This window comes from Borostomias antarcticus (genome assembly GCF_949987555.1).
Source record: "Borostomias antarcticus genome assembly, chromosome: 14".
NCBI classification, from domain to species: domain Eukaryota; kingdom Metazoa; phylum Chordata; class Actinopteri; order Stomiiformes; family Stomiidae; genus Borostomias; species Borostomias antarcticus.
The window spans coordinates 21939936-21956431 of NC_140247.1; positions in this window are offsets into that span (position 1 = coordinate 21939936).

Here is a 16496-nt window from a genome sequence, read left to right on the forward strand (position 1 = left end):
ATTGCGCACATTCCCCGACCTTGCGGGAGATGTGAGAAATTGGTTAGTATTTCTCACATCTCCCGCAAGGTCGGGGATTGTGCACATTAACCGGGAAATGCTTAAAATTCCCGACCTTGCGGTAAATCTAGCAAAATCCAACCGTATGCAAAACCTCTGCGCAGCCGGGTGGTGGGAGAGGGCTCGTGCGCTTAGAACGAGAGGCGCTTGACATTTTGCCCATGGTTTTCGAATACATAGCATCAATTGCATTAATGGAAACATTAAATTGGGTCTAATTATACATGTGTTGAAAGTTAAGATAATTAGCCTACAAGCCGCGAGGCTACGCAACACAATAAGCAAAACAATCTCACTGTTTCACTCGTCCCACTCATCTGTTTCACTCGCCCCGCACGGCAGGGACAAGAGAAACAATGCACATCTTCGGTCTCAGCTGTCTCTTGTTTCCCTTAGAAATAGTTAAATCTCCCAAAATTAATGCTATGCTGAGAATACTCAAGAAAGAGTTTAATATCTTGGCTAATATAGTATTATTATTATTATTATTATCATTTTTTTTTTTTAAAGAAGAAAGAAAAAAGAAAAAATTAGCAAGACATTATCAATATAGCGGCCATACCAAGTGATACATTGATGGAAAGGGTTAATAGGTAAATGTATATGGTTTGTTTTATGATAGAATTAGACAAGGGGAAAGAGAGAGAGAGAGGGAGAGAGGGAGAGAGAAAGAGTGGGAGAGAGAAAGAGAGGGAGAGAGAGTCTTGTTGATGCTGATCCCTATCTATATTGTCTCCTCAGGTCTCCAGGCCAAAGTCATTGATCAGCCTCCAGGTTGGTAGAATGAGAATCTGCAGCCATAGCAAACCAACAGATTGTTAAAAGCACTACTAGTTTGGTTACAAATGCCAATGAACTACTGTGTCATGAAGAGGTTAGGGTGTGTTTCTGGACAGGGCCTAACTGTCTCCTGTCTTTCTCCAGAGCCTGATGTGAGGTTGATGGGAGGAGGCAGACGCTGTGGTGGCAGAGTGGAGATGAACCACATGGGAGAGTGGGGAAGTCTGACAGTTTTGAATTATGGGTGTAAGAGGTCTGAAACAGTCTGGAACATGGGTACTGCCGCTGTAGTGTGTAGACAGCTGGGCTGTGGCTCTGCCATCTCAACAAGAGTGTTAAATGGTAGTGAACACCGTTCTGCATGGACGTTTACATTTGGATGTAATGGGTCTGAGTCTGCACTGAGGGAGTGTGGGTCAGTGCATGGAAAGACTAATACTTCCTATGTCTGGGAGGTGATCTGCTCAGGTATTACACACATCATGTCATTATAATCAGCTGTTGATCTTGGCAGTCATACGTTTCCTGCTTCCTAATTAACGTGCAGCTTTGCATCTTTCAAAGCTGTGAGTGCTTTACAATAGAATACTCACAAGAATTGTTACAGTATTCAACAGTTCTGCATCTCACTTAGCTCTTGCATTAATGATTTCTTATTGGATACATGCTGATGTTATCTGTTGAAGGTATTCACATTGTGTAAATGGTAAATGGTAACATTTTAATATTAGTGTATTCATTGACATAAATAGATACCTTCACAATTCTTATTTTGCAGGGATATTTTGTTATCAGTATTATAATGTTCATATTGACCATCTGTCACTCTTCCTTCAGAGTCTGTGAGGCTTGTGAATGGAGCTGGTCTGTGCTCTGGCAGAGTGGAGGTGAGGTTTAATCAATCATGGGCCTCAGTGTGTGAAGCTGACTTTGACTGGAAGGATGCAGAGGTGGTCTGTCGGGAGCTTGGCTGTGGGGTTCCTTCATCCCTCCAGGGGCCTCTCTATGCAGAAGGAAATAGTACAATCTGGGCTAAAGAATTCCTGTGTGAAGGCAAGGAGTCCCATCTCCTGAACTGTGACACCTCAGGCTCAGCTAGAAACACCTGCTCACCTGGCGATGCTGTTGGACTCACCTGCTCAGGTACTGTAAGAATCAGTTTGTCTCTAAACAGGGGAGCTGTAAGGGAGGGGGGGGGGGGGGTTCGAAGGGCCCTGCCCTGCCAGGGGCCCCCATAATCCATTATTATTATCATTATCATTAACCCTAACCTCAATAACAAGAACAACAACAATAATAATAATAATAATAATAATAATAATTAGTATCATCATCATCATCATCATTATTATTATTTATTTTTATTTTGTTATTATTATTATTATTATTATCTAGTTTTGGGGGGCCTAATATTATATTCTTTCATAGGGCCCAAAATGTCTAGCAGCGCCACTGTCTCTCAACCTGTTTCTCACCTGGAGAGACACAACGAGAGAGAAAATCGGCTGTCTAGTCAGGATAGTCAGAGGGTCTGACTGTCTTCTGTCTTTCTCCAGAGCCTGTTGATGTGAGGTTGGTGGGAGGAGGCAGCCGCTGTGCTGGTAGAGTGGAGGTGAACGACCAGGAACAGTGGAGAACTCTGAATGCGTATTCGTGGATCCTGGGTACTCCAGCTGTAGTGTGTAGACAGCTGGGCTGTGGCTCTGCTGTTTCAACAAGAAAGAATGCTGGTGGTGAAGCCCGTCCTGTATGGGGGTTTATAACTCTCTGTGCTGGGTTTGAGTCTGCGCTGAGGGAATGTATAATCATAGATGGGACGTATAATACTTCTGATGTCTGGGAGGTGGTCTGCTCAGGTAATACACACATGATGTTGTTATATTCAGCTGATGATCTTGGCAATCACATATTTCTTAGTCTGCACCCGTCCCAGTAGCTTTGAGTACTTTTTCAGTACACTACTCACTGTACACTACACTACTACATTACTACAGTATTAAAGGCTTCTGTATATCAGGTATCTGTTGTATTTAAAAAAATATTTTTTACTGGATACAATCTGATGTTATCTGTTGAAGGCATGCACATAAAATTGCAACATTTTGATATTATTGTATTCTTTGACATTATTTGACAGCTACACACTTGTAATTTTGCTGATAGAGCTTACATGAACAGCGTACTGCAAGGTGGTTTAAATGTGCTGGTCTGAGGGAGTGTTGACTAAGGTTTAAGGAGACTAATACTACTGGTGTCCTGGCAGTGATCAGCTCAGACATGTATAACAAATATGTGATGCTACTGTATACTCCTGTCTCAGTCACTAAAGTAGCCCATGCTGCCCTGTGAGGGAGGGAGGAGAACACAGCAGATCTCATCATCACACCTGAATCAGAGAGGTTGTTTTCTCTCCTCTCTTCCCTTCTTCACAGATCTCCTTTTCCAGCCTATTATCACCCTGTCTTCCTCCATGCAAGGGGTCTCTGAGGGCCAGCAGCAGGGGCTGCAGGTGTTCAACGATCACAGCTTCGACATCACCTGCTCCATCCAGCCACAGTACCCAGGAGGCTCCTTCCACCTCACCTTCACCGGCTACAACACAACCCTGAGACACACCCTCCCAGCTGTCAATCACTCTGCCAACTTCCTCTTTCCTGCTGTAGACTACGCCCACCAAGGAAACTACAGTTGTGTTTATGAGGTCTACATTTTCTCTCGTAACTTCACCAAGAGGAGTGAGCTCCTCTCTGTCACTGTCGCAGGTAACTGAGGAGGGAGTTTTAAAACTACATTCTGTACCTTTTTCACTCAGTCAACAGGGCTGTCATGACACTTTCTTTTGTAAACTGGTTGGGTGTGGTCTTGAACGAATCTAACTGTCAGTGAGTCATCTGATTCCTGTGGTGATCTGGGGACAAGTGACTGCCTCTCTCCAGTTCACAAAGAAAGTAGCAGCACTTTTGACTGGACATGGAGGTTACATATCGTGACTTTTCAGTTGACACCTTAATCTGATCTGATGATTTTCTGTTTCCTCATCCCTGCCTCTCTTCCAGCTTCTCCTCTGACATATTTTATCACCAGAGTGGTTCTGGTGCTGCTGACTTTGGTGATAGACACTGCCCTCTATCTGTTCTTTAAGGTACTGTACAGGTGTTTTTACCCCGGGGACAAGTCAGGGGAATAATACCTATGACACAGAGGTCAAGACGTTGCTTATCAAGTTTTAACTATATCCGCTTGCTGATAAAGTTGCTATACTGTAGCTTTTTACTGTAGCTTAGCGTCTCTCCATACGGTGTTGTGTCTCTCCAGACCACCAGTGGGCAGAGGCCAGCGGAGGGGGAGAGCATGGAGATGGTGTCCCTGCATTCCAGTGCTGAAGCGGGGCCAGGAGAGGAAGGAGCAGCCCAGAGGATGTAGCAGACAGGCAGACGGACGGGCGGACGGACGGACAGACAGACAGATAGATAGGTACTTTATTCATCCCTGTAGCCACACCAGTAGCGTAGTAACCCCCAATCATAAGATTTAATCAGAAAAGAGCCCACATTTCCTCAATGAACAACGTGAAGTGGACTAATTATGCCTGTTACCACAACAGGACAGACATTCCATTATTATGTTAATGGTCTCTGTCACCAGGGAGAGAGGACAAGAAAGCATCTAGTCACATAAGCTAATCTCAGGGCGTATTCACATATGTTAATGCGCACCATTGATGTGCACCAAAAGTAATACATTGTTTCATTTCTCAGCTACTGCGGTTCGCTTTCACACAGCATTTTCTTTACTCTGGTCCATAACTGGTGCGCACAAGAATTCGGTTGAAGCCGCTCCGAGACCACCCCTTCTGGAGGGTCTCGGTGTGGCTGTTTTGGTGCGCACCTGAGTGCGATTGCTGTGTTCACACAGGCCTAAACGAAGCACTCTCGGGCCCAAAGGTCGTTTGGTGCACACTAACTAGTGTCTGTGTGAATACACCCTTAGATTGAGGTTCTTGGTGTCAGAACATATCGACATGAATTTCATGCATCTGTATTTATTGTAAGTCCATTTGGATAAAAGCATCAGCTAAATGACCGCAATGTAATGTAAATGTAATGTATGTATACCCTTTTCAATATTGTTTCCAAGTGATGAAAGACATCAGAACTTGAATGTTGACCTGTTGTACAGCATGCTCTGGTGTGGCTAATCATTTCTAGTTTGATATCAGTCTGTAGCTAGCTAGGGAGGTCGATTCTGCAAGTAGTGGCCTATGGAAAGCAAATATGTGCTTGGGATATATTTTGAGAATAAGAGACCATCTGTGATCAGGGGATGAATTGCAGAGAGGAGGAATCGTGCCCAGATAAGCTATGGGGTGGGGTGGGGGGGTTAGCGACCCCTTCCTCCACAGAACCCTTAAAACCGTCTCCACACTGAAATTAGGCTACTGTATGTTTTTATTTTTTTATTTTGTTTTACATATATTTATCCAGGGAAGCCCACTGAGACCAAGGTCTCATTTACAGTTGTGCCTGGATGTATATTGTTTAGGAAAACCTAAGTTTGTAGGATACCAAGAATAAACCACACCGTCCTCGGATAGAAGTTGAAGATTTAATTCGTCTGAGCTCAGAGGGTGAATTCACATACAGAGAAACAAGCAGACAAATCGCTCAGCAGAGAATGCACACACACCAAGGTCACACACTCCTCTTTATACTCAGTGAAAATCCAGTCCCTGCCTCGACAGGAGAATATGATACAAAAGTGAATTTATGTCACTGACAGCCAGAGGAACAGGCAGACTTGGTGGCTCCTGGTCAGGGGAAGAGGCTCTCCCCTCTTGACCTCGGCATCTGTGTTGTCCATCTCAGTACCGTTCCATCTTAAAACAGGCCTAAGGATTCCATACATAGCAGTACAGACCATATGGCGATTCATAAATTCTATTACAATATCAGGGTCGACACTGTACACAGAGAAAATCTGGAAAAGGACATTCGCCATCTAAGATCCATTAGCACCAGCCTAGCCGGCTTAGAACTCTGAACCGCATTAAATGCTAGACCAGCGTTCAACTACCAATCGGCAGGCTAGACCAGCATTCAACTACCAATCGGCAGGCTAGACCAGCGTTCAACTACCAATCGGCATCCCACTCCAGAGGGCAACGTCCCACTGTTGCCCGATGAAAGGAAGTCTGCTGTTGTTCTGCGTCTGTGCTGACATGCAAACTATCACAGCCTCAGCCACGTGGACCTATGGAGCTCTTTGGGCCAGATCAACCCCTGAGCCTGAGCTTCCTCCTAGTATCACGTCAGGTTATCATTCCATCATGTCATGTCATCACTTTGGATCAACGCCCTTCGTGAGAAAAAGTATGTTATGAATTAGTATATTATTATACTTTCTCTCATGAAGGGCGTTGATGAAAAATAGCCGATAATGTGTTAAAAGTAAATCAAGGCAGGCCGTAATACTCTGTTATCCATCTAGTAAATGCAGCTCAATCTACAAATAGTATCTGTTTACCATTCATTCATTCATTCATTCATTCATTCATTCATTCATTCATTCATTCATTCATTCATTCATTCATTCATTCATTCATTCATTCATTCATTCATTCATTCATTCATTTACCCCATACTCGATTATGGTGATTTGCTTTACATGAAAGCTCCTGACCAGTATCTTAGAAAGTTGGACACTATTTACCATTCTGCCTTACGCTTTGTTACTAGGTGTGGCAGTCGAGTGCACCATTGCACTCTATATGCTACTGCAAATTGGCCGTCTATATCTACTCGCAGATATTCAACACGGCTCTCTTTTTTGTATAAAGACCTGATTGGGCTGGTACCCCCTTATCTAGGAGTTCTGATTGGGCTGGTCCCCCTTATCTAGGAGTTCTGATTGGGCTGGTACCCCCTTATCTAGGAGTTCTGATTGGGCTGGTACCCCCTTATCTAGGAGTTCTGATTGGGCTGGTACCCCCTTATCTAGGAGTTCTGTTGTGCATAAAGCAAAACCAGCATGCCCTTCGCTCCCAAGATGCTGTTCAGATGGTTGTTTCCAGAGTGAGAACTGAAGTAGGAAAAAAGGCTTTTAAATATGCTGCTCCATCGACGTGGAATGAGTTGCAAAAGGACCTGAAATTGCCAGGATTTATTACACTGGGTGAATTTAAATCCATTTTAAAAGACTAGGAAACCAGGTCTCTTGGTCAGTGCAACTGTGTTTGATAACTTGCCCTACAACTGATTCTTGCTGTGAAAGTATGTCTCTCTGTATTGTCTGTTGTTATGTTTCTCTTATTGCTGTAACTTTGTTTCTGCTGCCTTCTCTGCCAGATCACTCTTTAAAAAGAGATTTTAATCTCAATGATGCCTGTCTGGTTAAATAAATGATTTGATTGATTGATTGATTCATTCATTCATTTGTGCATCCATGCATTGAGCCATTGATGTTATTTAATTCATTCATTTATTCATTGTATGTTTTCATGCATTTATTTAGTAGTTAGTAGTGTGATTGTTTAGGGTAGAATTGTAATAAACATTTGCATTGATAAAGAACCTGTTTCCGTGTTGTGTGTACAGTATAGATTATAGGTCCCTGTTATGAGCTAAGAAATTCGCACCTTTCAGATTACTATTGATCAAATGTATTAAATGGTTATCAATTTGTCCCTGTATACTGTGTAAGATGAGACTATTGATCCCTCCAGGGGGAAAGTTGACATTTCAGCAGTTGAAAATTACAGAAAGGTTGTAAAGGAGAGCAACACTAGATAGCCTACAGAGTAACAAAAAAGAAAGAGACACTAGATTGGGGGGGTAGCAGCAAAAAAAGATATCAGGGGCTATACATGTCGACTCTGTGGTGCCCCCCTCATTTCAAAGCCGGCGGGAGGTAGTGCGGTGCTCAAACCCTGTGTCTCTAGTACCACCACACAGGGAGCTGGCTTTGTTCTAAGTTTTGTTTTCATTCATGGATCTGATCCGTGATTTGGATCTGCTCCAAAATTGAATTGGTTCTCAGGTGGCCCATAATACACCCCTCCACCGAGTTTCATAAAAATCGGTTTGGTAGTTTTTGTATAATCATAGTCCAAAAAATGAATGGAGGTGAATGGCCAGTCCGGCTGTGTTTGGGCAGCCCGTGGACCCAACCCGTGATTCGGATCCGCTTCAAAATGTAGGGGTTGGAAGTTAGCCCATGCTACACCCCTCCACCGAGTTTCATGGAATTAGGTCAGGTAGCCTAGTTTTTGCGTAATCCTGTAATAGGTTCTTAATTGGACCATTCACCCTTCAACCGAGTTTCGTGAAAATCGGTCCAGTAGGTCTTGATCCTGCTAACAAACACACGCACAAACGTAGGCTACGCATGCCATCGAAAACATTAGCTGTCGCTGGTGCAGAGGTAATAATAGGGCAGAGACCATCACCGTCATATTGAAGGGAATTCCAATCTTAAGTGTGTGGTCGCCCTTTCAAAGCTGCCTTTATAACGTTTTCGAAGTGAACAAGTGATGGTCATTTTGCTCCCACAATTCTTTGCGACGTCAAACGACAAAGTCGGCTCGCAAAATTATGTTTTTTACTGACAAACATCATATATGTATGGCACAATTCAAACGGGATCAAGAAATTATTAGTCTCTATCCATTGACTACATATTTCTTCCGATTTAAAGTCCCATGGGCGTCTGTGCTTCCTGCTTCCACTTAGACTTTCTATACTGCGGCATCGCCGTTATCGCCGATCCCATGGAATAGTGAGAGGTTATCTTAGGAAGGCAAGACTTTTTACTTTTTATAGACTCTGTCTTTCCCTGACAAGCATATACGAAAGATACTGATTGTCAGCAGTGGGAATGGTTTGTCTTTGTCTGCTGCTTGAGCTATAATTTACTTGAGCTATAATTTGCCAGTGAAGTCATGCGCTTACAGTCACCTTTGACTTGCTTTGGCCTACATTTTATTGCCCCAGGACCAGGCTAAAAACTACTTTTTCAAAGAAAAATAGTTCGGGAAAAGAAGGGGGGGGATTTTCTACAAATCTTGTAGAAAGAAGTGGATATGCAGGCACATATGTAGGATTTTTGATGTTAAAAAGCCTTTATTAATAACCTTTTGTTTAACACCCTGATGAAGGCCTGTTGGAGGCCGAGATGTGTTGGTGGTTTTTAAAGGAGAAGTAAAGGGAAAAATCATGTGTAGCCCTGTTTTAAGGTTACTTATGATCATATACAATGGTTCAGATCAAAAAGTTGACAAAACTAGCACTTTTGAGAAAGTCTGATAATTGCTCTACCACCGTTTTGGTCATACGATGGATGTGGGTGGGCACCGTGAAAAATCATTCAAAAAACATGTTAAACTCTCAATTTCAAAGACCTTACAACAGGGCTAAACATGATTTTTCTGCTAATGTTTTAAAGAAAACTTTTTCATCTAATGTTAAAATAACATTTAAAGGATGTTTAGAATTTAAAATAATGTTCCTATAATGTTAAAAGTTAAAAAAGGAAGAATGTTTTAGGTGCAACATCCTGAGGATGTTTTGGGGATGTTGTTAAGGTAACAGATTATTGAATGTTCTTCTATAAAACATTCCTACAATTGACCCTGATAACAAAGGAAGAACATTCTCAAAGCAACATTTTGAAAATGAGGACATTTTTATAAAGCATTCTCACAGTGTTATATGATAACAAAGGAAGACCATTCTCAAAGCAACATTTTGAAAATGAGGACATTTTTATAAAGCATTCTCACAGTGTTATATGATAACAAAGGAAGACCATTCTCAAAGCAATATTCGGAAAATGTTATCATAATGTTATTGATGTCTCAGATTACTGTTCATTGTTCTACAACGTTCCTCTAGGGTGATATGTTAGCAAAGGTAGAACATTTTGTCTGCAACATTCTGAGTATTTTTTTTAAGTGATGTTATTGAGGTAACATTATAGAATGTTCTTTTATAAAATGTCCTCACATTGTTACATGATAACAAAGGAAGAACAAAACATGTATACATTTTCTTTTCAAAGCATGTTATCCAACTCCACAATAGTATAATTCTTGGAACATTAAAAACATTTAGCTCAAAACATTTTAAGAATGTTGGGGCATAATGTTCTATCTGGGTTTTCAGTAGCCTAAACATTTAGAGGTTATTTTAGAATGTTTTTTTAGAGCATGTTATCCTGAAACATTCTTGGAACAAAAAGAAACTGAAGCTGAAAATGTTTTAAGAACATTAGGCCATAATATTTTAAGAAGGTTATTGGTGCATGACCTAATTACACACTGGTATAGGTTTTGAGCCGTGCCGTGAATTTGCACACACAGGTGTAGGATATTGCGTAATTAGGATTGAGGCTGTGCCACGTATTTGCGCACAGGTGTAGGATAAGATGGCGAGGGAAGGATATCTGGGGGGGGAGTGAGGCAGGTTCGCTGGACCGGAGAGACAACAGACAAACATTTAGTTTAGTTTAGTTTGTTTTGTTTGGAGATTGTTTCTTTTGTGTGGCCTGATCCATCCAAGCGCCAAAGCCGAACATGTTTTTAGAGAAAGTTATTCTAGAACATTCTGGGAATTTAAATAAAACATCCTACTGAAAACGTTTTCAATGACTTTAGGGCAGTGTTATTACAACATTGTCACTTGGCATTTTAAGAAGGTTACCGTCAAAAAAAAATTGAATAGTTTTAGAGAATGTTTTGCTTGAACATTCTGAGAACTTAACGAAAACTTCCCACTGAAAACATTACAAGAACATTCTAGGTAACAATCTTTACCTAGATTTTTAGAACCAAAAAATGCTAGCTGGGTGATAGCCTGAATAGAAACACTAGGTGACCCAATACCTCTGATATCACCATGCTGCTGAACGGACTGATGTTTGAAAAGTAGTTTACCATTTCAAAACAACATTTTGACATTTTAGGCCTATAGTGTCAGATTCCGTATCTCTATGAATAACAACATTCTAGCTCTAACATGACCATGGGCTTATAGGAGGATTTTATCATGATGTTTCACTAAGTATTTTCGCATTTCAAGCCCCATTTCCTACATTTTCAGCCACTGTGAAGTTACCCTCTGACTCGTCATTGACTATGAAAAAGCAGACTTGGCTGCATCGGTGGTCTAACGCTCCTGATCTGAACGTCAGGTTCCTGCAGAGTCAGGCTTGCTGTATCTGGTGTGTGGTTAACACCTCTTAAGCTCTCCTTCCTACCTGCCAATGTGTGCAAAAAGTAGCTTCTGGAAACAAGCGCATGACGTTTTTCTCCACTACATGAGGTCTTGACTGATTTAAATACATGTACGTTTTAGTCATTTTATTCAGCAGAAACCAGAGTAGGCCTAATTTACAATAAGTAGCCTATATTTGTGTGAACCCAACTGACTGTACATCCCAGTCATCGTCAGTAAAGAACAAGTGACACCCGTCTAGCAGTGCTAGAACAAGGAAAGATATTTATTTATTTAACAGAACCATGATGTTAGGGGTTTGGTGGGGGTGTTGACCTAGTGGAAACTAACCCGCTGTAGCGTAAGGGATGTGGACCAACATGTACCAACAGTTAAAGTAGACCAAAGTTAGGGTATCAGTGAGAAACCTGAGGGTTATTAAAGTATTACTATTGATGTTAATAATAACCCCACCCCCGTCGGGTCCTGAAACCTTTTCCTGTAAATTTTTTTTTTTTTTTTTTGTAAAAGTCCAAACACAAAAACTTCCCAATCAAAAGTTACATTTGTATTCTACTGGATGGTGGCCATCTTGGATTTCTGACATCGACACCCACTAATGATCAAAATTTAAAAGAGAGCATTTAAATTTTACAATAATCAGCAGGTGTATGTTTCCCATGCCAACAAAGCCTGTTTGATCATTTTCAGAGAAAGAGAGAAAGAGAGAGAGAGAGAGACATACAGACAGAGAGAAAGAGAGATTACACTATTAGAATGGAACATTTAGGCTTCTATCTGGGACATTACAGACCTGAAAAGGGCTCTTTATTGAACATTTCATTGTTCATTAACACTCTTTTATAGTTAAAGATAGTTCTATTCAGCTTTCGTGTGTATGAAGTTGGTATATAACATAAAACCATCAATCAGGGATGCTAGTAAGTAATGAATGTAATGAGGGTCCTGTATCTAACATCAACATACAGTAACTGTCGTGTCAAGTCATCAGATCTCTCTCCCCATCTTGTTTACTGCTTTTCTCAAAAGCTAACAGGATATCACACTGCATCATGATGAACAGAAAATTGACCGCAGCACCAAACCACACTGCTAGCAGAACACGACAGGAGAGATTTAACTTGGTGTCTATGGTTGTGAGTTCAAGCCCTGGTTGATGCAGAATAAACATGCTAATGCCTACTCAGGCATTGGACTGTTTGGATTTCAGAGAAAGGATTTTAAATATATTTTTTAATTTAAGTATGTTTTAAATAATTAGGGTCCAGGCAGAGACCCTCATGTATTTGTCTCCTCCTTCCTCTTCCTCTGTGAAAGGCCTGGCCCTGACCCAGCGCTGCGCTGCAGCAGTAATCTTGTTGGGGTCATTCTGAGTCACATTGCACAAACACACACCATCGAATCAATATTCTCTGTGAACGCTGCATACATGCTGTCATACGTGCAAGCGGGCCAAGTGTTTTCATACCTCTGTGTACCTGGGAATTTTGAATGAATAAACAATGTTGGGTTAAAATGGGTAAAAAGGGAAGAGAAGGGCTATTTAATCCCTGGCACATCAGAAAACTGATATTACTGCAACTAATGCCAGTTCCACCCATGCACCCCCTCAAAAGTGCCGTTCTGCGCTTCAGACTTCAATCATGATGCCCCTCCAGAAGTCCAGCTCATTTGCAGCTAGTACACTCTGCCTCAAGTCCAGCAGCTGTAAACACAATCAACACAGAGTCAGTACTGCTCAATGCACAACACATCTACTAATGTTAACAAAAAATGTGTGTCACATTGACCAACAATATTATTCATCTTCTTCTTCATTCTTCTTCTTCTAACAGTGTATTCATATTTGTACTACAGTACAGTCTAGTAAATCTTAATATCCTCTTTCTGTCAACTGTGGGCTGAACGGCTGCTGCCTGAGCTACAAGGTCCAGTTTGCGGTACCGGAAGTTCCTGCGTAGTGTCTCGTAGTAGGTCTTACAGGTGGCTGGAAGACAAAATGCGTAGGTAACGGAATTGGCCACCGTAGAGTAAAAAAAAAAAAACACAAAGTACAGTAAAAACACACATACACTGTTACATACACAGCTAAAAGGTGCTGAGGTATGAGTAGGGTTTATAACAGGTTTATAACTGGGCTGCTCGTTGGCGTTTGACTGGCCTGTGCCCATTTCGTCTTCCTCCTCCACGTCTTCCTTGGCCTCCTGCTCTTGCAGCGTTTTTTGGATACTGGATATAAACTAATAAAGCTTTTATTAACATTCATAAGCAGTTCATAAACTGTTAACAAGTTTCTTATAAATGTATTATAATCTAACAATAAACTTATTTATGATGCTATTATTAACATGTATAAATATCTTATTAACACATATTAATGTTAATATATTGCTAACAGGGCAGTGTCAAAGAGAACTGTACTGGATACACACATTAGGCTCCCTACATCCTATGGGTTTAAATGCTGACTTTGAGTGTTTTGCGATATTCTGACTTTAATAGGGCTGTAGGCACTGTACTTTATGACTGTTCTCCTGATGTCTGTACAGTTCCTCTACCCCTAACAAAAATAGAGGATTTTATTGTATTTATATTTTGTACAACTAGGTGGCGTTGAAGGCGGTGGGCACCGACCGACCGGACCCAGGCGGCAAAGGCTGGCTCTGGGGACATGGAACGTGACCTCGCTGGGGGGGAAGGAGCCGGAGCTTGTAAGGGAGGTGGAGCGATACCAATTACACCTGGTGGGGCCAACCTCCACGCACAGCACCGGCGCCGGAACCAAACTCCTGGATAGGGGTTGAACCCTGTTCTTCTCCGGAGTTGCTCACGGTATGAGGCGTAAGGCAGGTGCTAGCCCCCAGCTGAGCGCCTCTGTGCTGGAGTTCACCCCAGTGGACGAGAGGGTCGCCTCCCTGCGCCTTAGGACTGTGTTGGGGGGGGACTCTGACTGTGGTTTGTGCTTATGCACTGAACAGCAGTTCGGAGTACTCGGCCTTCCTGCAGACCGTAAGTGGAGTCCTATTTGGGGCTCCTGCAGGGGACTCCACTTTTTCTATTGAGGGACTTCAATGCGCACGTGGGCAATGATGGAGAAACTTGGAGGGGCGTGATTGGGAGGCATGGCCACCACAATCTGAACCCGAGTGGTGTTTTGTTGTTGGACTTCTGTGCTTGTCACGGTTTGTGCATAACAAACACCATGTTCGAACACAAGGATGCCCACAAGTACACCTGGCATCAGAACACCTTAGGCTGAAGGTCGATGATCGATTTCGTTATCGTATCATCTGATCTGAGGCCATGTGTTTTGGACACTCAGGTAAGAGAGGGGCAGAGCTGTCCACTTATCATTATCTGGTGGTGAGCTGGTTTCGATGGCGGGGGAAGCTTCTGGACAGACCTGGAAAACCCAAGCGTGTAGTGAGGGTGAACTGGGAACGTCTGGAGGAAGAGCCTGTCCGGAGAGATTTCAATTGCCACCTCCAGCGGAGCTTCTCAGGCATCCCTGTGGAGGTTGGGGACATTGAGCATGAGTGGTTGGTGTTCAAAGCCTCCATTGCTGAAGCTGCGGCTGGGAGCTGTGGCCTGAGGGCCATAGGTACCTCAAGGGGCGGTCACCCTCGGACACTGTGGTGGACAGCGGTGGTCAGGGAAGCTGTCCGACTGAAGAAGGAGGCCTTCCAGGATATGTTAGCCCGGGAGACCACAGAAGCAGTTGCAGGGTATCGACTGGCCCGGAGGGCTGCGGCTTCGGACGTGACCAAGGCAAAGCAGCGGGTGTGGGAGGAGTTCGGAGAAATCATGGAGAAGGACTTTCGGTCGGCACCAAAGTGTTTCTGGAAGACCATCAGACACCTCAGGAAGGGAAAGCGGGGGACCATCCAAGCTGTATACAGCAAGGAGGGGACACTGCTGACCTCAACTGAGGAGGTTGTTGAGCATTGGAAGGAGCACTTTGAGGAACTCCTCAACTAATCCACCCTCTACGATCGAGGCAGAGCCGGAAGATGATGGGGGGTCGTCAATTTCCTTGGAGGAGGTCACTAAGGTAGTCAAACAATTCCACAGTGGCAAAGCCCCAGGGACTGATGAGATCCATCCGGAAATGCTGAAGGCGCTGGGTGTTGAGGGGCTGTCTTGGTTTACACGCCTCTTTAACATTGCGTGGAAGTCTGGGTCAGTGCCAAAGGAGTGGCAGACTGGGGTGGTGGTCCCAATATTCAAAAAAGGGGACCAGAGGGTGTGTGCCAATTATAGAGGCATCACATTACTCAGCCTCCCAGGGAAAGTGTACTCCAAGGTGCTGGAAAGGAGGGTCCGGCCGATAGTCGAACCTCAGATCGAAGAGGAACAATGCAGATTTGGTCCTGGTCGTGGAACCACCGACCAGCTCTTCACTCTCGCAAGGATCTTGGAGGGGGCTTGGGAGTTTGCCCAACCTGTCTACATGTGTTTTGTGGACTTGGAGAAGGCTTACGACCGGTCCCTCGAGAGGTCTTGTGGAGGGTTATGCGGGAGTATGGGGTGAGGGGGTCCCTACTTAGGGCCATCCAATCCCTGTACACCCAGAGCAAGAGCTGTGTCCGGGTCCTCGGCAGTAAGTCGTCTGCCTTTCCGGTGGGGTTTGGCCTCCGCCAGGGCTGCGCTTTGTCACCAATCCTGTTTGTGATTTTCATGGACAGGATATCGAGGCGTAGCCGTGGGGAGGTGGTTTTGCAGTTCGGTGATCTGGGGATCGCGTCGCTGCTATTTGCAGATGATGTGGTCCTGATGGCATCATCTGCCTGCGACCTCCAGCACTCTCTGGATAGGTTCGCAACTGAGTGTGAAGCAGCTGGGATGCCAATCAGCACTTCTAAATCTGAGGCCATGGTTCTCAGCAGGAAACGGGTGGCCTGTCCGCTCCGAGTAGGAAATGAGTCCTTACCCCAAGTGAAGGAGTTCAAGTATCTGAGGGTCGTGTTCATGAGTGAGGGAACCATGTAGAGGGAGTTTGGCCGGAGCAGCTGGTGCAGTTCTGCAGTCGCTTTACCGCACTGTTGTGATGAAAAGAGAGCTGAGCCAAAAGGCAAAGCTCTCAATCTACCGGTCTATCTTCGTCCCCACCCTCACCTATGGTCATGAAGGATGGGTCATGACCGAAAGAACGAGATCACGGATACAAGCGGCCGAAATGAGTTTTCTCCGGAGGGTGGCTGGGGTCTCCCTGAGAGATCGGGTGAGAAGTTCAGTCATCCGGGAGAGACTCGGAGTAGAGCCGCTGCTCCTTTGCGTCGAAAGGAGCCAGTTGAGGTGGTTCGGGCATCTAGTGAGGAGGCCTCCTGGGCGCCTCCCTAGGGAGGTGTTCCAGGCGTGTCCGGCTGGGAGGAGGCAGCGGGGTAGCTCCAGGACTAGGCGGCGGGACTACATTTTCGCACTGGCCTG